General features: G+C 48.1%; 1 pseudogene; it reads left to right on the forward strand.

Moving 5' to 3' along the window:
* Nucleotides 1-3,870: 3,870 nt before the first annotated feature.
* LOC131280252 (small ribosomal subunit protein uS2-like) lies at nucleotides 3,871-24,799 on the forward strand (annotated as a pseudogene).
* Nucleotides 24,800-25,121: the final 322 nt, after the last annotated feature.

A 25,121-nucleotide genomic window follows, 5' to 3' on the forward strand; every position in this document is an offset into this window, starting at 1 on the left:
GAGTTTCATGTATACATTTGGTACTATTTTTACAAGCCAGGTTCCCAGGCAGGCACGTGACTTTGGTCCTGTATTAATCAGCCAAAGAGGTGCTCATGCAAAGTACCAGAAATCTGTTAACTTTTATAAAGGGTTTTTTGGGGTAAAAGCTCACAGTCAAAAGCCCCTATAACATTTTCCATCTCAATAATCAAAATTAAGATCCAGCTTAAAACAAAGCCAATGTACAAGGCATGTTTTTAAATTTTTTTATTTTACTTAAACTTTTATATTCAAGGAAGTAATTGACTCCAAAGGGGTGAAAGAGAATTTTCTGGGCTGAAGGAAACATTGTTCACTCTTTCTGCTTGTTAGGTTCTCGCTGTGTCTGCTTGCTGTATCTGCTTTCTGTGTGTGCTTGTGTTCTCACTGTGTCTGCTCATTGTGTCATCTCGTCTTCTTAGGAGGCACCAGGAACTGAACCTGGGTCCTCCCATGTGCGAGGCAGGCACCAACTGCTTGAGCCACGTCTGCTCCCCTTGTACCTAAATTGAATTTTACTTTATTTTCACCTGGGTAGTTAAGAGGACAGGCTCTTATTTTAGTCAGGTTTAGGAAGTTACAATTTACATGCTGTAAAATTCATGCTTTTTAGGTGTAAATTTCTATGAATTCTGACAAACTAGTACAATCATGTAATCACCCCTAAAATAAGACATAGAATGTTTCCTTCAGCCCAGAAAAATTTTTTACCCCTTTGCAGTCACTTACTTCCTTGAATATAAAAGCTTAAGTAAAATAAAAACTTAAGCTGGATCATGACTTTGATAAGTGTGAAGGAAAATGTAATTGAGCCAAACCTAAATCTTTTGTATATATTACTTCAAAATGATTAAGCTGAAATGTTGCAAACAAAAACCTAAAGTGAAGAATTGATTTTATTGTTTTGTTTCATCTCCCCATGTTCATTTACCCTCTTAACTCTACATTCCATCTTCTCAAATATTTTGGCATGACTAAGTCATATCCGTCCTTAAGACATTTTCTCTTGCCAGCTCATATCTTAGTCTTTCCAGTGAATACTAAAAGTAGAATGTTGCTTCTGCCCTCCTAAAATAGGCAACTTAAGGGCGAGGACCATGTCACATTCATCTACTTAGAGTATCACCTTCTCTTCCATATCAAAGAAACATAAACATTTGTGAAATGATGAATTTTTGTCATAATGGTTTCAAGCTGAGCAGAGAGTACTCTGAGAATGACTTGGGTTTTCTCATGTAAACAATGACTGTTATTAAAACTAGGTCAAAAACCTAGATTTTAGGGTTGTATCTAAATTTGAAAACTGGCTTTTGTCATTTAGTAAGTTCATTTTTCTGAACATCAGTTTTCTAATCTGTAAAAACACACAAAACACTGCCTCATTAGAACTGCTCTGAGGAGGAATTTGAGTTGAAAGCATTGGCCACTGTTTCTTGCTCATAGTAAACACTCAAGAAGCAGTAGCTTCCAGTGTTAAATTATTAGAGTTTACAGAACTTTGTATCTGTCTTTAAGGACTCTGGATTTTGCTTGCAGGGAGATATAATGCCCAATTTAAAATTCTTTATAACTCAAATCTCAATCCAAGCCAAGTACATTTGCCAAAAAAACAAAAAGTTCTGTTTGCCTCATTTCCTTTACCTGAGAGATTTAGAATGCTCTAAAAGAAAGAAATGAAAACAAAATGTAACCAATAATGTAAGGACACACAACAGGACATAATCTTCCCACCAGCAAATCTAATACCCTTTCTTTATTTTCTAATAGACCTTCTGTTCTCCTTCTAAGACAATCCTTTCACTTCCTCACTGAATCTCATCCACTCTTGCTTATTCCAAGTCTTTGCTCCTGTGTTTTTCTCCTCTCCTGCTTTAGTAATTTTTTTTCTCTATCACTGCCACAGACACTCTAACATTGTGGTTTGAAGCTGTTTGTAACCCAGAAAAAACACGTTCTTAAAGTTAATTCATTCCTGGGGTGAGCATCCATGATAGGTAGGTCCTTTATGAGGCTAGTTCTGTTTAGGTTTGGCCCACCTCGTTCAGGATGGGTCTTGATCCTATTACTGGACTCCTTTATAAAGAATGAATTCAGACCTGAGAGAGAAAGCCAGGGAAGCAAGAAGCTGACATCAACAAAACCTGGAAGAGAAGGGAGAGACCAGCAGATGTTGCCATGTGCCTTGCCAAGTGCCAGAGGAGGCAATGATTGCCAGCAACCAGTCTTCTAGAAGAAAGCATTGCCTTGATGATGTCTTGATTTGGGTATTTTCCTGGCCCCAACATCATGGGTGAATAAATTCCCATTGAGTAAGCCAACTCATTTCCTGGTATTTGCTTTAAGCGGCTGTCTTAGTTTGCTACAGGGCTGCCAAAGGAAAATACCAGAAATGGATTGGTTTTTATAACAGGAAATTTATTAGGGGTAAAGGCTTTCAGTTCTGAGACTCTGAAATGTCTAAATCAAGGCTGCAGCAGGGATGTTTCCTCAACAAAGTCAGGGACTGGTTATTTGGGGTCCTGCCACACGGTGAAGATGGCCACCAAGCACTGCTAAAGTCCCTGCCTTCCCCTCCAGTATCTACCATCTCCCAGAGCTCAGCTGTGGGCAAAGCTTGAGCTGCTCCATGGGCCCAGTCTCTTGGGGGCTTTGTGCTTAAGCTTTGTCTGCTAGTAATCCTTGAGATCTCCTTGCACACTGAAGGGTCAAAAATGGCAGGGTTCCCTTTCCCTGTGTCTCTTTCTCCATTTGTATGAACTCCAGAGGAGAACAGAATCATGCCTCCCTGATGGAGTCCAATCAAAAGGGTCTGACACCTACAGGAATGGATTAGTTTAAGAACGTAATCTTTTTCTCTTGGGGATTCATAAAAGAACTTCAAACAGCCATGCTCCACCCTCTGAATCCCAAAAGGCACGTTCTTTACATGTGCAAAATGCATTCATTATATCACAATATTTCAAACACCTTAATCATTTCAGTAGCAATGCTAAGTACAAAATCTCATAAAAATCAGTTAGAGGCATACAATTTGTCTTGGGGCAAAGTTCCCCTCTGTCTGTAAACATTAGAAACTTAGAAAATGGGTTATCTGATTCTAATATACAAAAGAGGGACAGTCACAGTATAAACATTTGCATTACCATAAGGAGAAATTGGCAGGAGAACAGGCTTCATGGGTCCCAAACAGGTCTGAAAACGTGCGGGGCATACTCCCCTAGATTTCAAAGTCTGAACATCATCTCTAGACTGATGCCTTCTCATTAGGGCTTTGTGGGGGCCCACCCCTTCCAAGGACTTGCCAGCAGCAGTCCTCTCCAGTCCACCCTCATCAAGCATCTGAGTTCCTTACAATCAATTGACTGAAGAAGAGAAAACTTGGGCCCAGTTTCCAGATGGTTCTGCACAACATGCAGGTATCACCTGGAAGTGGACAACAGCAACACAGCAGCCCCTTTCTGGAACATCCTTGAAGGACAGTGGTGAGAAGAAATCCTCCCAGTGGGCAGAACTTAGGGCAGTGCACTGGGTTGTTAATTTTGCTTGGAAGGAAATGGCCTGAGGTGCATTTGTACGTGGATTCATGGGCTTTTGCCAATGGTTTGGCTGGATGGTCAGGGGCTTGGAAGGAACATGATTGGATATCAAAAATATGAAGATATGTGTCCCACGTGAATACTCATCAGAGGGTGACTTCAGCAGAGGAAGATTTTAATAATCAAGGGATAAGATGACCTGCTCTGTGGCTAGCACTCAGCCTCTTTCCCCAGCCACTCCTGTCATTGCCCAATGGGCTCATGTGCAAGGTGGCCATGGTGGTAGGAGGAGATTATGCATGGGCTCAGCAACATGGACTTACCCTCACCAAGGTCCACCTGGTTACAGCTGCTGCTGAGTGCCCAGTCAGCCAGCAGCAGAGACCCACATTCAGCCCCTGATATGGCACCATTCCTCAAGGTGATCGGCCTGCTACCAGGTGGCAGGTTGATTACATTGGACCATTTGCTTCATGGACGGGGCAGTGATTTGTTTTACTGGAATAGATTCATACTCTGGATATGGGTTTGCCTTCCCTTCATGCAATGTTTCTTCCAAAATTACCATCTGTGGACTCACCAAATGTCTTATCTACAGCCATGGCATTCCACCCAGCATTGCTTCTGAACAATGAACCCACTGCACAGCAAGGGATGTGCAGGAATGGGCACATATTCATGGAATTCACTGGTCTTACCATGTTCCCCATCATCCTGAAGCAGCTGGATTGATAGAACAGTGGAACGGCCTTTTGAAGACTCGATTACTATACCAACTGGGCTGCAGTACCTTGCAGGGCTGGGACAATGTTCTCCAGGAGGCTGTGTATGCTCTAAACCAGTGTCCATTCTATGATGCTCTTTCTTCCATAGCCAGGATTCATGGGTCCAGGAATCAAGGGGTGAATGGGTAATAGTGAATGGTAATAGGGAATGGGAGTAGTGCCATTCACTATTACCTGTAGTGATTAACTGGGGTGGCAGTTTGCCATTATTGATGAACCCCCTGAAAGAGAAGGATTATGTTTGTAAACTGGTCTGTTCCTCTGGGTGTGATACCCTTTGATTATATTAAATTCAAAGGTTTTACGTTTACTTGATTAAATCACCTTAGGGCTTTGATTCGACCACGTCAGTAAGGCATGACTCAGGTTAGTCCCTGCCCCCTTGGTGGGCTGATAGAAACAGACACTCACTCAAGAAGACACAATAGGAAGAGAGAGAGCTTCATAGATACCAGAGGAGAGAAGGCTCAAACAGCTAAAGCCTGGGGAGAGATGAGCGATTCACCTGAGAGTTTGTAGCTGAAAAGTCCAGAGCAGTGGAGCAGCTGGTAAGGCTGGGAAGGAAACTTGAGCCCTATGCTAGACTGATACAGGAAGCCCTGAGAGATGACTCCTATGCCAGCCTACAGCTTAGATTAGAAGAAGCTGGGCCCATGAATCCTTAAGAGGAAAAAGGAAGGAAAGACCAGGCAGAGATCACTCACCATCTTGCTTCAACATGTGGCAAAAGACCTTGGTGAGAAAGTAGCCTTGAGTTGGATTCTTAAGGGCCAACTCTAGGCTTTTACCCCAAATAAATATGCTTTATAAAAGCCAACAGATTTCTGGTACTTTGCATCAGCATCCCTTTGGCTGACTAATATAACTAGGAAAATTTTTGCTTCCTGTCCCTGCAAACTTCAGCTCAGCTGGTCTACAGGTCTTAGTTCCAAAAGAAGGAATGCTTCCACCAGGAAATACGATTCCATTGAAATGGAAGTTAAGACTACCACCTGGCCACTATCGGCTCCTCATGCCTCTGAACCAACAGGCAAAGAAGGGAATTACTGTACTGCCTGGGGTGATTGGTCCTATCCAGGGGAAATTAGACTGCAATGACACAATGGAGACAAAGAATTTGCCTGGAATACAGGAGACCCCCTAGGGCATCTCTTAGTACTGCCATGCCCTGTGATTAAAGTCAATGGAAAACTGCAATGACCCAATCCAGGCAGGACTGAAAAAGGCCCAGAATCTTCAGGAATGAAGGCTTAGGTCACCCCACCAGGCAAAGAACCAGGGCCAGCCAAAGCGCTTGCTGAGGGTAGAGGGAACTTGGAATGAGTAGTGGAAGAAGGTAGTGATAAATACAAACTTCAACCACATTACCAGTTACAGAATCAAGGACTGTAATGGCCATAAATATTTCACCCTTGCCTTTCTGCACTACCCAGAGAGGGGTCTATATGGCTGTTGCCCCTTTGCCTTAACTCAAAGGGAAACTTAAACAATGTCCGGATTCCTTGATGTCCTATAGATGATGAAAGAGGATGTCTGCGGTCACCCCTCGGGCTGAAGTGTGGTTTGCTGGCCTGGCAGGGGAGCGGCCGCGGTAGGCCTAATTCTGCTGCCCCCATAATAGGGTGGTTGGTCGGGCCCACCGCCACCCCTGAAGGAAGCTCGGCATGGGCGCAGAGTGCCCTCGGGTCTCCCCTTCTCGGCAGCCATGCTTCCGCGGCCACCCCTCCTCCCAGATGGCGCCACCCGATGCCTTGTGGGGCGGCACCCTTCTTCTTCCTTCTCCCTGCGCAGGCGCAGGGCAGAAAATTCCAGTCTGCCCTTTTCCCCTCCCCCGACAGCAGCAACAGCCAGGTGTGGGCGGAGAAATCCAGCCCGCCCTTTTCCCCTCCCCCGACAGCAGCAACAGCCAGGTGTGGGTGGAAAAATCCAGCCCGCCCTTTTCCCTTCCCCCGAAAGCAGCAATAGCCAGGCGTGGGCGGGAAACTCAAGTCTGCCCTCCACCCCAGCAACAGCAGCCACCAATCCCTAAACCCTGCCCCTTCCCCCAGCAACAGTGACAGCCAGTCCCTAACCACCACCCCTCCCCCATCCAGTACCGCCCACTGACCTTTCACCGGCAACCAATCAGAACAGGGCATGGCTTCGACCAATCAGCCTTCCCCAGCCCCTATAAAACTGTTGCCTCTCCCTCAGTAAAGTGGACTTGCGTGTTTACCTTGTCTCCACGGTAGTTCTTCTGCCGTGCGCCCTCCAGTTCTGAGAGCCCCCGACAAGGGCCTGGCCTCTCTTGTCCCCAGTTCGTCACCTGCTTCTCCGGGCGACCCCTTCATCGCCGGCTTCACCGGGCGACCCCTTCGTCGCCGGCTTCGCCGGGCGACCCCGTCAGCCGAACCGCGCAACCCCTTGTGAGACCGATCCCTCGTCTGCTGCCGGACCGATCCCTCGTCCCAGGTGGGACCGACCCCTCATCCCAAGCGGGACCGACCCCTCGTCCAGAGCTGGACCGACCCCTCATCCGCAGCCAGACCCCACCTCTACCGACCGAGCAAGCCGTCGCAGTTGGCGCCCAACGTGGGGCAAGGCAACCCCACCACAGCCTCACTCCATAACCTGGCGGCACCCCCCTCCTCTCTTCTCACTGTGGGACTTCTCTCATGCAACATTGCTGCTACCTGAGCCTTGGCTACCTCATACGATCCACGGCGGTCTGGGAGAATCGCTGGATGGCTTTCTCCTTCCATGTCGGGGGCTTATACTGACCCGCTATGATTAAGAGGAGCCTTGGATTTCTCGGGAGCGTGCACTTGCACGTCTGAAGTAATCCTACCACAGCCCTACCCCCTCCTCTCTTCTCACCTTGGGACTTCTCTCGTGCAACATTGCTGCTACCTGAGCCTTGGCTACCTCATATGATCCACGGCGGTCTGGGAGAATCGCTGGATGGCTTTCTCCTTCCATGTCGGGGGCTTATACCAACCCGCTATGATTAAGAGGAGCCTTGGATTTCTCGGGAGTGTGCGCTTGCACGTCTGAAGTAATCCTACCACAGCCCTACCCCCTCCTCTCTTCTCACCTTGGGACTTCTCTCGTGCAACATTGCTGCTACCTGAGCCTTGGCTACCTCATATGATCCACGGCGGTCTGGGAGAATCGCTGGATGGCTTTCTCCTTCCATGTCGGGGGCTTATACCGACCTGCTATGATTAAGAGGAGCCTTGGATTTCTCGGGAGCACGCGCTTGCACGTCTGAAGTAACCCTACCACAGCCCTACGCCCTCCTCTTTTCTCACCCCTATCTTTTCACTCTGCATTGCTGCTCCTGAACCTTGGTGACCTCATATGATCCACGGCGGTCTGGGAGAATCGCTGGATGGCTTTCTCCTTCCATGTCGGGGGCTTATACCGACCCGCTATGATTAAGAGGTGCCAATAAAACTCTCAGGAGCGCGTGCCTGAGCACCTCCACCCCTGCCTTCACCTCTGCCTCCTCCCCTCCGCACTTGCTCCCCTTTGCCTTGCTCCACTGCTCGTCGTCCCGCCCTCCCCTCGTCGGGGCCTTCTCTTGGCCCACGACCACCGTCGGAGCCCCACCGGCTCCAACCCCTCGTCTCACCGCGCACCTCGGCTCCCATCGCCACGCTCTCAAGGTAAGGGCCCCTTTTCTTATTGGCTCCAAAAGGCCATTAGCAATGGGTAACATCCTATCTGCTAAGCAAGCCCCACAATTTCGGGCTCTTGCCGGTCTCCTAGACACTCACCGGTGTAAGATCTCTTTGAAACAGCTTCAAGTGTACTGGGACCTTCTTCTCCCCTTTAATCCGTGGCTAACCACGTGTCAGCTTTGGGACCCAGACACCTATACTCGCCTTATAGATAGGGTCACTTCTGCTGTGGAGCAGGAAGGTAAAAGATTCCCTCCTGGCTTATTACCGGCGCTTTTTACCATCCGCTCCTGCCTTCAAGGCGCCCCTACCATCGACTCCCCCCTGCCGAGCCACCGCCGCTGCCGTGATTGTCAGGACGGCGACTTTAACAGGGACCCTAATTGGAATTCTGATACCGACTCCGATTCTGACTCTGAGTCGCTTGTTGAGCGCCTTAATAACGCGCTAAAAAATTGTCCCCCTAAACAATGTAATCTAGCAGTGCCGAGCGCCGGTGAAGATGGCGAACTTCTGCCTTCTTCCTCGCTCGTAAAGGGGAGGTCCCTTTGCCCCTCCCTCCCCCCGACGACTTCCTGCCTGGGTGGGCCAGAAGCTCCCTCCCCGCCATTTTGTAGCACCGCTGGGGACGGCCCGCAGACATTTTGTAACACCGCATGGGCAACGGCTCCTCTCGCGCCCTCCGCGCCAGCGGCCCCCCCGGCTCCGCCTCCCCCTGGCAGCCCCCTCCATCTGATCCGTGGCAAGCTGCCGCATGCGCGGCCCCCTCTAGCCTATTTTTGGACCCGTATTCCTCCCCCGTCGGGGCACCTCCGCCTACCTCCCTGCCGCCTCCTACCACCTGCTTTCCCCTTAACATAACTCCCACCCCTCAGCGCCCCTTTCCATGGTACCCACATGATGCGGAAAGTGTTAAACAGCTCCGCAAGGCCGTTAAGGAGGACGGGTTAGGCAGCCCTTATGCTCAGCATTTGTTAGAGGAGATGTCCACCCTTCTGTGCATCCCCCTCGATTGGCTCCAACTGGCCCGTGCCATCCTCACACCTGGCCAGTTTATAAATTGGCGTGCCCATTTTCATGCCGAGGCTGAAAAGCAGGTTGCGGCCAACGTCGCAAGGGGTGTTAATCACCCACCAGAAGCCTTCACCGGCACCAGTCAGTTTAGCCAGGCTGCGGCCTACTACCGTGCTCCGGCTGGCTTCTGGCTTCAGATTCGCGAGGTCGCCCTACGGGCCTTTCGCGCCTGCACTGCCAGTAGTGCTGACAAGTTCACTAAGCTCACACAGACCAAGGATGAGGACTTTTCTACCTATGTTTCCAGAGTCCTCCGGGCATGTGAGCGCAGGGTCCACGATGAACAGGCTCAGTGCGCCCTCGCCCGTGAAATTATCCTTGAAGGGGCCAGCCCCATTTGTCGACAGGCGATCGCTCCCGTGAGAGAAAAGTCGATAGACGATTGGGTAATTGCCTGTAACGGCCTTGACCAACAGGCTGCTTCTTTCGCCAAGGCTGTCACGACAGCCATGGCACTTAACTCCTCTTGTTTTAGATGTGGCGAGCCAGGACATTTCGCCTGTGAATGCCCGGCAGTCTCTGCACCGCTGGGCCCTCCTGTTCCTCCCCCCACCGCCCCGATGGGGCCCTTCTACCCCCTGCCCCCGCTGCGGCCGGGGGTACCATTGGGCTCGCGACTGCCGTATGCAGCCTTCCCTGCAGCGGCAACAGCCATCTTTAAACTCCAGGAGGGGCAGGCCTCAGCCCCACCCCAAAGAGGCTCCCCGTCCCAACCTTCCAAAGCCCTGATGTGGACAGTCCCCATCATGTCCACCAGGCCTACCATGAGGTTTAAGATTCACCACCGCTGGTATTCTGGGACCCTCGACTCGGGTGCAGAGGTCTCTTGTTTCCCTGCTCATTTCACTGCCCAGTGGTCTGTTCAAGAAGGCCCTTCCATCCAAGGGGCCACTGGCTCCTCTACCTCCCTTCGCGCCAGTCACCCTATTGCCTGGGAGGACGGTGAGGGACGTGTGGGCACATTCCAGCCCCTCTTCCTTAGCACCCTTGATACTATACTTTGGGGGCGAGATGTCCTGGAGGAGTGTGGTGTTCAGTTAACCACTCAGCCCCCCCAATAGTTTGCGCCACTGCTCAATTAACACCTCCCACACCCACTTCTCTGCGGTGGGGTACAGAGGAGCCTATTTGGGTGGAGCAGTGGCCCTTGCCATCCCACAAACTCCAAGCTCTTCGTGAGTTGGTTCGAGAGCAGCTTGAAGCTGGACATATAGAACCGTCCACAAGTCCCTACAATTCGCCCGTTTTTATTATTAAAAAGAAGGCCACTGGCAAATACCGCCTCCTACATGATTTGAGGGAGATTAATAAGCATATCCTCCCCATGGGAACTCCCCAACCGGGACTCCCTCACCCAGTGGCCATTCCTAAACACTTTTTTGTGGCTACTCTAGATATTAAGGACTGCTTTTTTTCCATTCCGCTTCACCAAAAGGACCGCCCGCGCTTTGCCTTTACTGTTCCTGTCCCCAACCACCGAGGGGCAGCCGATAGGTATCAGTGGAAAGTCCTTCCACAAGGCATGCGCAATAGCCCGGCCATCTGCCAGCTGTATGTGAACGCGGCAGTCACCCCCTTGCGAGATCTGGGCTACCTCATTCACTATATGGATGATGTCCTGGTCGCATGTGAGACCCATGAGAAGCTGCAGTATGTCCTCTCTCAACTTCGGCATAATCTGTCCGCCATTGGCTTAACAATCCAGAATGACAAGGTCAAATTTGAACCCCCCTTAACCTTCCTGGGGTTCCATATCTCCCAGCGTGTAACCCCAATGGCTGTGCGACTAAATGTGCCAGACCGAGTCACCCTCACAGAGCTCCAGCAGCTCTGTGGGAATATCAATTGGGTCCGTCCGGCTCTGTCTGTTACCATGGCACAGCTCCAGCCATTATTTGCTCTCTTACAAACCAGTCATAAACCCCCCTCTGCCGTGTCCGCAAAGATAGCCATCACACCCGAAGCTCGAGCCGCCATTGCCGCTGTAGATAAGGCCCTTAATAACTGCTGCCTCCAGCGGTTCGATCCCCAGCGGCCTCTCCAGGCGTTGGTCCTCCCCACCAAGGGAACACCCACTGGAGTTCTTTGGCAGGACGGGCCCCTCCTCTGGCTCCATCCTTCTTTTTTTTTTTTTTTTTTTTTATTAATTTTTTTATTTTTTATTGACTTTGTAATAATATTACATTAAAAATATATATGTGAGGTCCCATTCAACCCCACCCCCCCACCCCCCCTCTCCGCCCCCCCAACAACACTCGTTCCCATCATCATGACACATCCATTGGATTTGGTAAGTACATCTTTGGGCACCTCTGCACCTCATATACATTGGTTCACATCATGGCCCATACTCTCCTCTATTCCATCATGTAGGCCCTGTGAGGATTTACAATGTCCGGTGATTACCTCTGAAGCACCATCCAGGGCAGCTCCATGTCCCGAAGACGCCTCCACCTCTCACCTCTTCCTGCCTTTCCCCATACCCTTTGTCCATTATGTCCACTTTTCCCAATCCAATGCCACCTCTTCTATGTGGACACTGGATTGGTTGTGTCCATTGCACCTTTATGTCAAGAGGAGGCTCAGATTCCACCTGGATGCTGGATGCAATCCTCCCATTTTCAGTTGTAATCACTCTAGGCTCCATGGTGTGGTGGTTGTCCTTCTTCACCTCCATCTTAGCTGAGTGTGGTAAGTCCAATAAATCAGATTGTAGGTGCTGGAGTCTGTTGAGGCTCAGGATCTGGCTATCACATTGTCAGTCCAGAGATTCAAATCCCCTAAATATATCTTAAACCCCAACATTAACTGCACCTCCAGCACATTAGCATGAAAGTCTTATGAAGGGAGATCCCATCTGAGTCCAGATTCATCACACATAAACACCATTTCCAAAGAGGGGCCATCTGCCCTGGTAGTTAACCCCATCGGCCATGACCATAACTCCCATGGGTCTCTTTAGCCCTCAAAGGAACCAATATCTGGGGGTTGTATCTGCTTTATCTGTCTCTCTGACTCTGCTCAGTTGTGCATGAGGGCAAACCTTCTGCCAGCCTCCAGACTCTTTTTTAGAAACTCGTAGCCATATAAACTCATTTCTCCTTTCCATTTCCCCCTTACTTTAGGTCAAACAGCATTTTAAAGTCATGGTATTTTATGTAGACATGGATATTCTGCTGATCCGCATTGAACCTTCCGTATAAGGTCATTTTCCAGTTGCATCATCAGTTGGTAGTTGATAGTGGTCCCTCGTTGCCAGGGAGGCTCATCGCCGGGTGTCATGTCCCACGCTGGGGGGAAGGCATTGCATTTACATGCTGAGTTTGGCTTCGAGACTGGCCACATTTGAGTAACATGAAGGCTGACAGAAGGAAATTCCCAGGCACAAAGTTGCTCTAGGCCTTGTTATTATTTTGGGTTTATCAGCTCACAAGCATAGTCATTAGTATCAGGGGCTCACTGTTGAACCCTCACTCCCTCCCGGTCCCCACCACTGTACCTGGGAGACTGTCGCTGCTCCCCTAGGGACCACGACAGAGCACCACTGGCCAGGAACCCAGTACCCCACCTACTGTGGTTTTTAATTGTTGCCACTATGAGTATATCCAAACATTACCATGCACCCTGGACATATGTTCTGTACAGCTCCCTGTCAGTCATATATCACCTGTCATTGGTATCCCATACCAGTATCCCTCCATTGCCATTGTTGAAACACTCTGTGATCCAGAACTCCCCGAAATTTGAAGCCCAATATAATGTCATGGTCCCTTACTAGGGAATGGCATATAGCGATGAGTTTAAAGGATAGATAAAGAACTTGGATAAAGTTAGATAAAGAACTTAGATAAAGAATGTTGACTTGAAAAAATTCCACATCCTATTTTTTCTTTTTTTTTTTTTTTTTCCCCCCCCCCCTAATTATTCAGCTTTTCTTCACAGGAGTCCTAGACCACAGCAATGTATATATATAATATACAGCACTCCCACACATCCACCAGAAAACCTTTTCCCTTCCACAGTGATACTCTTACGCCCTATTCATATCATATTTGCTTAAAGTGATGTACAGAGTCTGAGACATTAGCTTTCTAACAAGGTGACATCTGTGTTTACATTATGGTGCATACTTTAGGATACACATTTCTTTACATTTTTAGTTATCCTATGTTTTACATTATGGTTTACATTATCAGTCTGTCATCTCCTATATGTTATGGTGTAATATTACATGTTTTATATCCATCCTTGTGTACTCTCAAGAAACTCCTCTCTTACCCCCCATTTACTTTGGTTCCACACCTTTAACGTCCATTGTCCCTTCCACCTTGGTGCCCTCAGTGATAGCCAACCTCCGTTTCCTGAGGAGCCACTTCCAGAGATAGATGGAATAGTGTTCAGGGCCTAACTTGCTCAACTGCCCCAATGCCCTGGGAGCCACCCTTTCTCTCGAGGGATACAGTTCCCTCTATTGGATGGCATTAGTCCTCCCCAGGATGTGGGTCCACCCCCACTCTCACTACTTGGGTTTCTACCCCATGGTGTCACCCACTCTGGCAGAATGAGCATTTAGACATTCCCCAGGAGCCCGTCCTGCATCAGACCCTCCCCTCCGAGCATTCTAAACAGGTAACCCTCTTTATTATATTTTGATATGATTTTCTCGGCATTTTACTCTCCACCAACACCTGACCCTCTCCTGGTTCATATGCTACCCCTTCCTCCCCCCACTTTTGGGCAACGTTACCCACCCGTCCCTCCCCAGCCACCCTCAAACCCGCAAAGCCCCAAACAAAGGCAACCCCTTGCCCCCCTTTTATCTCTTCTTTGTGTTCATACTTACCACCATCTCGTCTTAAATTCCACCCCTGCAGACATCGGCTCATATCCTTCCTCCACCCTCCGATTTCCTGCAAGCCTATCGTTCAGTCTCTTGCTATCTAGGGCAGCTTGTTTATTTCATATCATTGGGGTCATGTAGTATTTGTCCTTCAATGTCTGGGTTGCTTCACTCAACATAAGGTTCTCAAGATTCATCCATGTTATCACATGTGTTTGTAGTGTGTTTGTTCTTACAGCCGAGTAGTATTCCATTGTGTGTATATACCACATTTTATTGATCCACTCGTCTGTTGATGGGCATTTGGGTTGATTCCAACTTTTGGCAATAGTGAACAATGCTGCTATGAACATTGGTGTACATATATTGGTTTGTGTTTTTGTTTTCAGTTCTGCTGGGTATATTCCCAGCAGTGGTATTGCTGGGTCATATGGCAAATCTATGGCTAGTTTTTTGAGAAACCGCCATACTGTTCTCCAGAATGGTTGGATCCTTCTGCATTCCCACCAGCAGTGGATGAGTGTTCCCCTTCCTTCACATCCTCTCCAGCACTTGTATTCTTCTGTTTTTTTCATAGCTGCCAATCTTATGGGTGTAAGATGGTATCTCATTGTGGTTTTGATTTGCATTTCCCTGATAGCTAGAGATTTGGAACATTTTTTCATGTGCTTTCTTGCCATTTGTATTTCTTCTTCAGAGAAGTGTCTGTTTAAGTCTTTTTCCCATTTTTTAAATGGATTGTTTATCTTTTTATTTTCAAGATGTAGGAGTTCTTTATATATGCAAGTTATAAGTTTCTTATCAGATATATGATTGCCAAATATTTTCTCCCACTGTGTGGGCTCCCTTTTTACTTTCTTGACAAACTCCTTTGAGGTGCAGAAGGCTTTAATTTTGAGGAAGTCCCATTTATCTATTAGTTCTTTTGCTGCTCGTGCTTTTGGTGAGATATTCATAAATCCATTACCTATTACAAGGTCCTGTAGATGTTTCCCTACACTGCTTTCTAAGGTTTTTATGGTCTTGGCTCTTATATTTAGGTCTTTGATCCATCTTGAGTTGATCTTTGTATAAGGTGTGAGATGGTAATCCTCTTTCATTCTTCTACATATGGCTATCCAGTTCTCCAGACACCATTTGTTGAATAGGCCACTCTCTCCCAGTTGAGAGGGTTTGGTGGCTTTATCAAATATTATGTGGTTGTATATGTGAGGTTCTATATCAGAGCTTTCAATTCGATTCCATTGGTCTATATGTCTCTCCTTATGCCAATACCATGCTGTTTTCACCACCGTAGCTTTATAGTATGTTTTGAAGTCAGGTAGTGTGATTCCTCCAATTTCGTTTTTCTTTTTCAGTATGTCTTTGGCTATTCGGGGTCTCTTTCCTTTCCAAATAAATTTCATAGTTAGTTTTTCTAGTTCCTTAAAGAAGGCTGCATTGATTTTTATTGGGATTGCATTGAATGTGTAGATCAATTTTGGTAGGATAGACATCTTAATAATGTTCAGTCTTCCTATCCATGAACAAGGAATAGTCTTCCATTTATTTAGGTCTTCTTTGATTTCCTTGAACAATCTTGTATAGTTCTCAGTGTATAAGTTCTTTACCTCTTTAGTTAAATTTATTCCTAAGTATTTGATTTTTTTATTTACTATTGTGAATGGTATTTGTTTCTTGATTTCCTCCTGATCTTGCTCATTATTGGTGTACAGAAATGCTACTGATTTTTGCGCATTGATCTTATAACCTGCGACTTTACTAAACTCATTTATGAGTTCTAGAATCTTCGTTGTAGATCTCTCAGGGTTTTCTATGTATAGGATCATGTCATCTGCAAATAATGAAATTTTGACTTCTTCCTTTCCAATTTGAATGCCTTTTATTTCTGGTTCTTGCCTCAGTGCTCGAGCAAGTACTTCTAAGACAATGTTAAATAGGAGCGGCGACAGTGGGCATCCTTGTCTTGTTCCTGAGTTTAGAGGGAAGGAGTCTAGGATTTCTCCATTGTAAACAATATTGGCTTTAGGTTTTTCATATATACTCTTTATCATGTTCAGAAAATTTCCTTGTATTCCAATCATTTGGAGTGTTTTTATCAAGAAAGGGTGCTGTATTTTGTCAAATGCTTTTTCTGCATCAATAGATATAATCATGTGATTTTTTTCCTTCAATCTGTTTATATGGTGTATTACGTTGATTGATTTTCTTATGTTGAACCATCCTTGCATACCTGGGATGAATCCCACTTGGTCGTGGTGTATAATTCGTTTAATGTGTTGTTGAATACGATTAGCAAGTATTTTGTTAAGTATTTTTGCGTCTAGGTTCATTAGAGAAATTGGTCTGTAATTTTCCTTTCTTGTGATGTCTTTGTTTGGCTTTGGTACTAGGGTAATGTTGGCATCATAGAAGGAGTTGGGTAATGTTCTTTCTGTTTCGATGGTTTGGAATAGTTTCAGCAGGATTGGTGTCAGTTCTTTCCGGAATGTTTTATAGAATTCACCTGTGAAGCCATCTGGCCCTGGGCTCTTCTTAGTTGGGAGATTTTTAATAACTGATTCTATCTCTCTGCTTGTGATTGGTTTGTTAAGATCATCAATTTCTTCTTTTGTCAATATGGGCTGTTTATGTGTTTCTAGGAATTTGTCCATTTCCTCTAGATTGTCATTTTTGTTGGAATATAGTTTTTCAAAATATCCTCTTATGATAGTCTTTATTTCTGTGGGGTCAGTGGTGATATCGCCTTTCTCATTTCTTATTTTGTGTATTTGCATCTTCTCTCTTTTTTTCTTTGTTAGTGTTGCTAAAGGTTTGTCAATTTTGTTAATCTTCTCAAAAAACCAGCTCTTGGTCTTGTTTATCTGTTCAAGTGCTTTCTTATTTTCTATTTCATTTAGTTCTGCTCTTATCTTTGTTATTTCCTTCCTTCTTCTTCCTGTTGGGTTACTTTGTTGTTGTTTTTCTAATTCCTTCAAATGTGCAGTTAGTTCTTCAATTTTTGCTCTTTCTTCTTTTTTGATATATGAATTTATGGCTATAAACTTCCCTCTCAGTACTGCTTTTGCTGCATCCCATAAATTTTGGTATGTTGTGTTATCATTATCATTTGTTTCAAGGTAGTCATTGATTTCTTTTGAGATTTCCTCTTTGACCCACTGTTTTTCTAAGAGTGTGTTGTTTAATTTCCAAATCGTGGTGTGAAATCTGGGCTTCTTTCCCTTGCAAATCTCCAGCTTGACTCCACTGTGGTCAGAGATAATGTTTTGTATGATTTCAATCTTTCTGAATTCGTTCAGCCTTTCTTTGTGGCCTAGCATATGATCTATCTTGGAGAATGATCCATGTGCGCTTGAGAAAAATGTATATCCTGCTGTGTTTGGGTGTAGCGATCTATATATGTCTATTAGATCGAGCTCCTCTAATATACTATTCAGATGTTTTGTTTCTTTGGTGATTCTCTTTTGAGATGTTCTGTCCAGAGTTGATAGTGGTGTATTAAAATCCCCCACTATAATTGTAGATGTATCTATTCTTTCACTTAGTTTTTCCAGCGTTTGCCTGACGTATTTAGAGGCACCCTTGTTAGGGGCATAGATATTTATGATTGTTCGATCTTCTTGACAGATTTTCCCTTTGACTAAAATGTAGTATCCTTCTTTGTCTCTCACAATTGTTTCACATTTAAAGTCTATTTTGTCTGATATTAATATAGCTACTCCTGCCTTTTTTTGGTTATTGTTAGCTTGTATGATTGTTTTCCAGCCTTTCACTTTCAATCTCCATGCGTCTCTGGGTCTAAGATGTGTCTCTTGTAGACAGCATATGGATGGGTCATATTTCCTTATCCAGTGTCCCAGTCTGAATCTTTTGATAGGTGAGTTTAATCCATTGACATTCAGTGTTATTACTATCAAGGAATTATTTGTGTTAGCCATATTTTGATTGGATTTGTGTTTGTCATATTTTGTTTGTATATATTTTTTTTTGTCTTTTTTGTTGTTGTTGTTGGTCTTATACTCTCCTCCAACTTTGCCTTTCCTGTTTTTTCCTTTCTTCCTGCAGAACTCCCTTTAGAATTTCTTGAAGGGGAGGTTTCTTGTTGGTATACTCTTTCAGTTTCTGTTTGTCTGCGAATATTTTGAACTCTCCATCATGTTTGAATGCTAGTTTAGCTGGATAGAGTATTCTTGGTTGGAAATTTTTTTCCTTTAGTACCTTGACTATATCATACCACTGTCTTCTTGCCTCCATGGTTTCAGAAGAGAAATCAGCACTTAATCTAATTGAGCTTCCCTTGTATGTGATGGTTTTCTTTTCTCTTGCTGCTTTTAGGATTTTCTCTTTGTCTTGAGCATTGGATAATTTGACAAGTATATGTCTTGGGGTGGGCCTGTTGGGGTTTATGACTTGTGGAGTGCGCTGTGCTTCTTGGATATGTACATCTGTCTCTTTCAGTAGATTTGGGAAGTTTTCAGCCATTATTTCCTGCAACACTCTTTCTGACCCCTTTCCCTTCTCTTCACCTTCTGGAATGCCTATAATACATATGTTTGAGCGTTTTGCATTGTCATTCAGGTCCCTAAATCCTAATTGGATTTTTTCTATCTTCTTATTGACCCCTTCTACTATCTGTTTGATTTCTGATGTACTGTCTTCCACATCACTAATTCTCTGCTCTGTCTCTTCTAGTCTGCTGATATTTGCTGCAAGTGTATTTTTGATTTCTTGAACTGTGGTGTTCATTCCCATCATATCTGTTATGTTTTTGCGTATGTCTGCAATTTCCCCTCCAAGTGATGTCTTCATGTCGTTAACCTCTTTCATTACTGCATCAAATTTGTCGGTGATAAATGTTCTGAGATCTTTCATTGCTTGTGCCAAGTTTTGCTCCCCTTCGTGATTATTGGTTTGTTGATTGGATTCAGCCATGTTTTCCTGATTATTGGTTTGGCTCGTAGATTTTTGTTGCTTTCTGGTCATCTCTTTATTTTGACGAATTTAATCAGTTCCTTAGCTTCTTTGTCTGCTCTTGGAGGTTAATTAGTTGTTATTTTTGCACAGGTGTTATATCTTCTCTTTGTCACTTTTTTCTTCTTATTCTAGTTACTTGTTGTTGGTTAAGTTCACTTTAGAGGAAAGTATTAGTGTTGGGGAAAGGCAATTGTGTAAGCAAGGGAAAAGTGTAAAGTTGTATTGGTGATGTATGTTAATAAAGCAGGAATATGAGATCTGGAAGGATGGAGGTTAGATTCATGTAGATTGTATAGAGTTATAGCTGTAGGTAGAGTACCTTTTATGAAGTTGATGACTGAATTTGGGAGGAATATGGTATGAACTACACAGCTATTGTTTTCATGAGAGAGGGAAAAAGAAAAGAAAGGTAATAGTTTCAAGAGTGGATAATAGACAGAAAACAGAACAAAGGTATTAGAAATTAAGAGTTAGACACTTTGTGGATCAAAGAACGGGAGGTGGGGGGTGGAATATAGGAGAGACAGTAGATGATAGTGGATATCAAGATGCAGGGGAAGGGGGATAGTGTAGGTAGCCTAAATCAGTTCACACAGAAATGAGGCAGTGGAGGATGGGAAAACCCAGCAAATGTGAGGTGTTCCCTGTAGCACCTATTGTATACTTGAATTAAAGTAAAAATAAGTGGAAGATGAGGGACAAGAGGGAAAGAGAAAACCGAAAAAAGAAAAAAAAAAAACAAACTAATTATAATAAAGAAAAAAGAAAGGCAAGAAGAAAGGAAGAAAGAAAAAGAGGATGGGCAAACGGTGGGGAACGGATAGGGGGAAGAGAGATACAGGTATACACGTGTCACAATTGCAACACTATCTAAAACAACAACTTCCCCCCGCTTTGCCCTAAAACCCCCCGTCTGTCTGCCCAAATGGGTCTGCAAGCACCTCCCTTCCCACAAACCCCCAATAGGCCGCCCAGGGCCCACGAACTCCCCAGTACTGCAGATGCTCAAAAAAAAAAAAAAAAAATTAAGTAAAATTAAAAAAAAACAAAAAAACAAAAAACAAACAAACAAACAAACAAACAAAAAACAGAAACCCCTCCGCAGGCCCGGCTCCGCCCGCCGCGGAGGCTTGGACCGGCTCTGCCCGGCTCCTCACGCCGCCTTGGCCTGGCCTGGCTCCGCCCAGCTCCACTCGCTACAGCGGCCCAGCCGGCTCCGGCGTCCACCTCCCGCCACCGCGGCCTGGACCGGCCCTACCCGGCTCCGTATCCGCCGCGGCCTGACCCGGGCCCGCCCGGCTCCAAACGCTACCGCGGCCCGCAGCCGGGGCCTGCACCGGCCCCGCCCGGCTCCAAGCGCTACCTCGGCCCGCAGCCGGGGCCTGCACCGGCCCCGCCCGGCTCCAAGCGCTACCGCGGCCCGCAGCCGGGGCCTGCACCGGCCCCGCCCGGCTCCAAGCGCTACCGCGGCCCGCAGCCGGGGCCTGCACCGGCCCCGCCCGGCTCCAAACGCTACCGCGGCCCGGCTCGGCCTGGCTCGGCCCCGCCCGGCCCCGCTCACCGCCGGCGCAGCGCGGCCCGGCCTGGCCCAGCCCCACCGAGCGGGGCTAGATGCCTCGTCTCCGCCTACCCAAGAAGGGAATCCTCTACAGGTAGCTGGGATCTCCGTGTATATTTCACAGACGAATCCTCTCTGTTACCTTCCCTCCAAATCGATGTCCAGACACCTCCGGACCAGCAAAAATCCCGAAACAATCCGGTCCCAAAGAGTCTCCAACGCCGCCCAGCCGATTCCCTGCAGAAGACTCTAACAGGGATGTTCACTCAGCCGCCATCTTGCCCCCTCTCTCCATCCTTCTAAAAGCAAGATGCAAAAGATCTGCCCCGCAGTAAGACTATGGATCGCTCTCGCAGCCGATTTAGAGCAGCTGTCCGTCCATACGTTTGAAACTCAGCCTGCCGTAATTGTTTGGCTGCTTAATGCGAAAGAAACCACCTCCCTCATTAGGGATAATGAGCAAATGCAGGTGCTGTGTGAGGGATTTGCAGGCGATTTCAATTGCCATTTCCCTAGTCACCGCCTACTCCAAGGCATGTCCAAATTTCCCTTCCGAAGTCCTTTTTTCCCCTTCCCGTCTTCCTCCCCCTTTCCGAGGTCCGTCACTATTTTCACGGATGCGTCTAGAACTAAGTACTCCATGGTTGTGTACCTGGATGGAGTCGCAGAGCCGAAAGTCTTTACACATCTTAACCTACACTCCGTCCAGACGGGAGAGCTTTTGGCTATTGTAGAAGCACTTCGCGCCTTCCCCTGTGAACCTGTTAACATCTTTACAGATAGCCTCTATTCTCTGCAAGTCTGCAGGGTCTTGGCATTAGCTACATTCTTCCCGACCTCCTCTCCTATTGATGAGGCACTGGATGCCCTTAAGACCCTTCTTGAAAAACGCATGGCACCCTGGTATATTGCTCATATCCGGAGCCACTCCGGGTTGCCTGGCCCCCTAGCGGCAGGCAACGACACCGCGGATCAGACGGTCTCTGCCCTTGCCCTTGATTCGGTTGGAGATGCTATCAATCAGGCTAAGTCCTTACATTCGAGGTTTCACTTTTCTGCCGCCTCACTCCACCACCTTTTGCCTGAGTTGCCAATTGAGACTTGTAAGCACCTAGTGCGGACATGCAAAACCTGTGCCCCCTTCCTGCCTCTGGGGCCTCTGCAACCGCAGGGGGTGAATCCCCGCAGCCTTAGGCCTAATTCCAGGTGGCAGATGGATGTCACGCATGTCCCGTCCTTTGGACGCCTTAAGTTCTTGCACGTTATAATTGACACCTTCTCCCACATGTGCTATGAAGTCCCCTTGCCTGGGGAGACTGCTAAGCACTGCATTAAGGCCCTTCGGCAAGGGATTCTCTTCATGGGGGTCCCCTGGGACCTAAAGACGGATAACGGCCCTGCTTATCACAGTGAATCCTTTGCGAGGTTCCTTCAGCTCTACCAAATCGCCCACCATTTTGGTATCCCATATAACCCACAAGGACAGGCCATTGTGGAGAGCTCCCATCGCCATCTGAAACAAGAAATTGAAAAACAGAGGGAAATCCTCCCTCACGCTCCTCCCGGAGACATCATCACCGCTGTCCTAATCCATCTAAATCTCTTGACCTTTGATAAGGATGGTCTCTCGGCAGTCCATAGGCATTGGGGCCCCTCGTATCGCCCCACACAGGCCCCCCTGGTCCTTTGGAAGGACCCTCAAACAGGTCAGTGGCGTGGCCCGTGCCCCCTTCTTACCCAGGGCCGAGGTTTCGCTTTTGTCTTCCCGCAGGATGCCGCTCAGCCAATCTGGGTCCCCGGGAGATACGTCAAACCCGCCACCTCAGCAGCGGATGTCCCGCAGGGCACAGCGCCAGATGCGAGTGATCCAGCACCAACTGAGCCAGCTCACCCTCCACCCCGAGAGGCAACCATCCAACCCTGAAGTCCGTTCACTGCTCGCACTCTACCGTCAGTGCAGATGCTGCAACCCTCGCCATGCTGCCGAGCCAATTAACATAGTCTCTCTCCTTCTCCTTATGCTCTCCCTCGCCACCTCTGGCCAAGCTAACCCCTCTCACCAGCCCCGCTAAATGGCCCGCAACCCGCTTTCCCCGGCCCGCAGCTTGCGGAGCTTCCTCCTGTCTCGACCTCACTCCTCTTCTCAGCCATCCAAAGCGTCCTTTCTCGTCCCCCGCCCCCCTCCTTTTTTCGCTTGAACCCCTACTGCGTTGCAGATTGGGCCGCCCCATGTCGGCCCGCCCCATTAACATCGGCCTCTCTCGCGCCCGTGAAGACTTTGGCCTTCTTATTGTCCTCGCCTACGTCTCCACCACTCCCGACGCTGCCGCCACCACCGTCGCTGGTGCCCTGACGCGACTTGTCCTCACCGCTGCGATCCTCCAGACCATCACACAGTCTGCCTCTACCGCTCTTTGCCGCCAAGAAGAGATCAACTACCTGTAACGCGCTGTCATCCTGGACTTTTAACAACAGATGGATCTTATAGCCGCCGAGATCAACAAGAATTGGACATTGGCCACCCTTGCTTGCAGCAGCAAGATACTGCCCCCCAAATTGTACATTTGTATCCCCGTCATACTCACCTCCCTCTTCAGCCCCGCTTCCCTCATTGCTTACTGCCTCTTGGGCCTCGGCTACTTGTTGCTGCTGCCATCCTGGCCCTTATTTGAAAAGAAGGGGGAAATGCGGTCACCCCTCGGGCTGAAGTGTGGTTTGCTGGCCTGGCAGGGGAGCGGCCGCGGTAGGCCTAATTCCGCTGCCCCATAATAGGGTGGTTGGTCAGGCCCACCGCCACCCCTGAAGGAAGCTCGGCATGGGCGCAGAGTGCCCTCGGGTCTCCCCTTCTCGGCAGCCATGCTTCCGCGGCCACCCCTCCTCCCAGATGGCGCCACCCGATGCCTTGTGGGGCGGCACCCACAGCAGCAACAGCCAGGTGTGGGCGGAAAAATCCAGCCCGCCCTTTTCCCTTCCCCGGACAGCAGCAATAGCCAGGCGTGGGCGGGAAACTCAAGTCTGCCCTCCACCCCAGCAACAGCAGCCACCAATCCCTAAACCCTGCCCCTTCCCCCAGCAACAGCGACAGCCAATCCCTAACCACCACCCCTCCCCCATCCAGTACCGCCCACTGACCTTTCGCCAGCAACCAATCAGAACAGGGCGTGGCTTCAACCAAACAGCCTTCCCCAGCCCCTATAAAACTGTTGCCTCTCCCTCAGTAAAGTGGACTTGCGTGTTTACCTTGTCTCCACGGTAGTTCTTCTGCCGTGCGCCCTCCAGTCCTGAGAGCCCCCGACAAGGGCCTGGCCTCCCTTGTCCCCAGTTCATCGCCTGCTTCTCCGGGCAACCCCTTCGTCACCAGCTTCACCGGGCGACCCCTTCGTCGCCAGCTTCGCCGGGCGACCCCGTCAGCCGAACCGTGCAACCCCTTGTGAGACCGATCCCTCGTCTGCTGCCGGACCGATCCCTCGTCCCAGGTGGGACCGACCCCTCGTCCCAAGCGGGACCGACCCCTCGTCCAGAGCTGGACTGACCCCTCGTCCGCAGCCAGACCCCACCTCTACCGACCGAGCAAGCCGTCACAGATGTCCTCAAATTCCTTGGGGCAGAACCCACTTAGGGGGCACCAACTCTGACTTCCAAGTGGAACAGCATATCTCAAAGGGAAAAGTGATGGCACCTGCATCCTAAATCTGAAGACGGCCTGGGAGAAGCTTCAGCTGGTGGTTCATGTCATTGCTGCCATTGAAAACCCTGCTGGTGTCAGTGTCATATCTTCCAGGAATACTGTCCAGCGGGCCGTGCTGAAGGTTGCTGCCACCACTGGAGCTACCCCTATTGCTGGGCGCTTCACTCCTGGAACCTTCACCAGCCAGATTCAGGCAGCCTTCCAGGAGCCACGTCTTCTGGTGGTGACCAATGCCAGGCTGACCACCAGCCTCTCGCGGAGGTGTCCTACACTCACCTGCCCACCGTTGCTTTGTGTGACGTAGATTCTCCTCTGCCCTAGGTGGAAGCCATCACCACACGCAACAGCAAAGGTGCTTACCCAGGAGTGTGAGGTGGTGGATGCTGCCCTGGCAAGTTCTGCACATGCATGGCCCCATCTCCCATGAGCACCCATGGTTGATCATGTCTGATCTCTTCTTCAACAGAGATCCTGAAGAGATTGAAAAGAAAGAGCAGGCCGTGCTGAAAAGGCTGAGGAGCTTCTGGGTGAATGGGCCACTCCTGCTCCTGAAGTCACTGCCCCTCAGCCCAAGGCCGCAGACTGGTCTGAAGGCGAGCAGGTGCCCTCCGTGCCTGCTCCCCATTCCCCGCTGCAGCCTGGGTGCTTCCCCTGCGCCTGAAGCCTGAACTGCAGCCCCCGCTGCTCAGGCCCCCAGTGGGCAGGAACAGCCCGAGGGGGCAGAAGCTGATCTTCACAGCCTCCAACAGGAAGTGGAAATAAGGTTCCAGGAAATGAATCAGTTTCTACTTTTAAAAAAAAGTCGTCCTTACCTTGTTATGAATGTTTTTACATATACATAAAATGAATATATTTGTTTTATTCCCTATCTTTCCCCCTTATCATATGACATAAGTTGTATTAGTTTCACATCTTAGTATTAGAGGATATCAAGTTTAAGAGTGAATATTACCCAAGGATTGTACCCTATTCTACAGGGATTT

The sequence above is a fragment of the Dasypus novemcinctus genome, chromosome 10 (assembly GCF_030445035.2).
Source record: "Dasypus novemcinctus isolate mDasNov1 chromosome 10, mDasNov1.1.hap2, whole genome shotgun sequence".
In the NCBI taxonomy this organism is placed as follows: domain Eukaryota; kingdom Metazoa; phylum Chordata; class Mammalia; order Cingulata; family Dasypodidae; genus Dasypus; species Dasypus novemcinctus.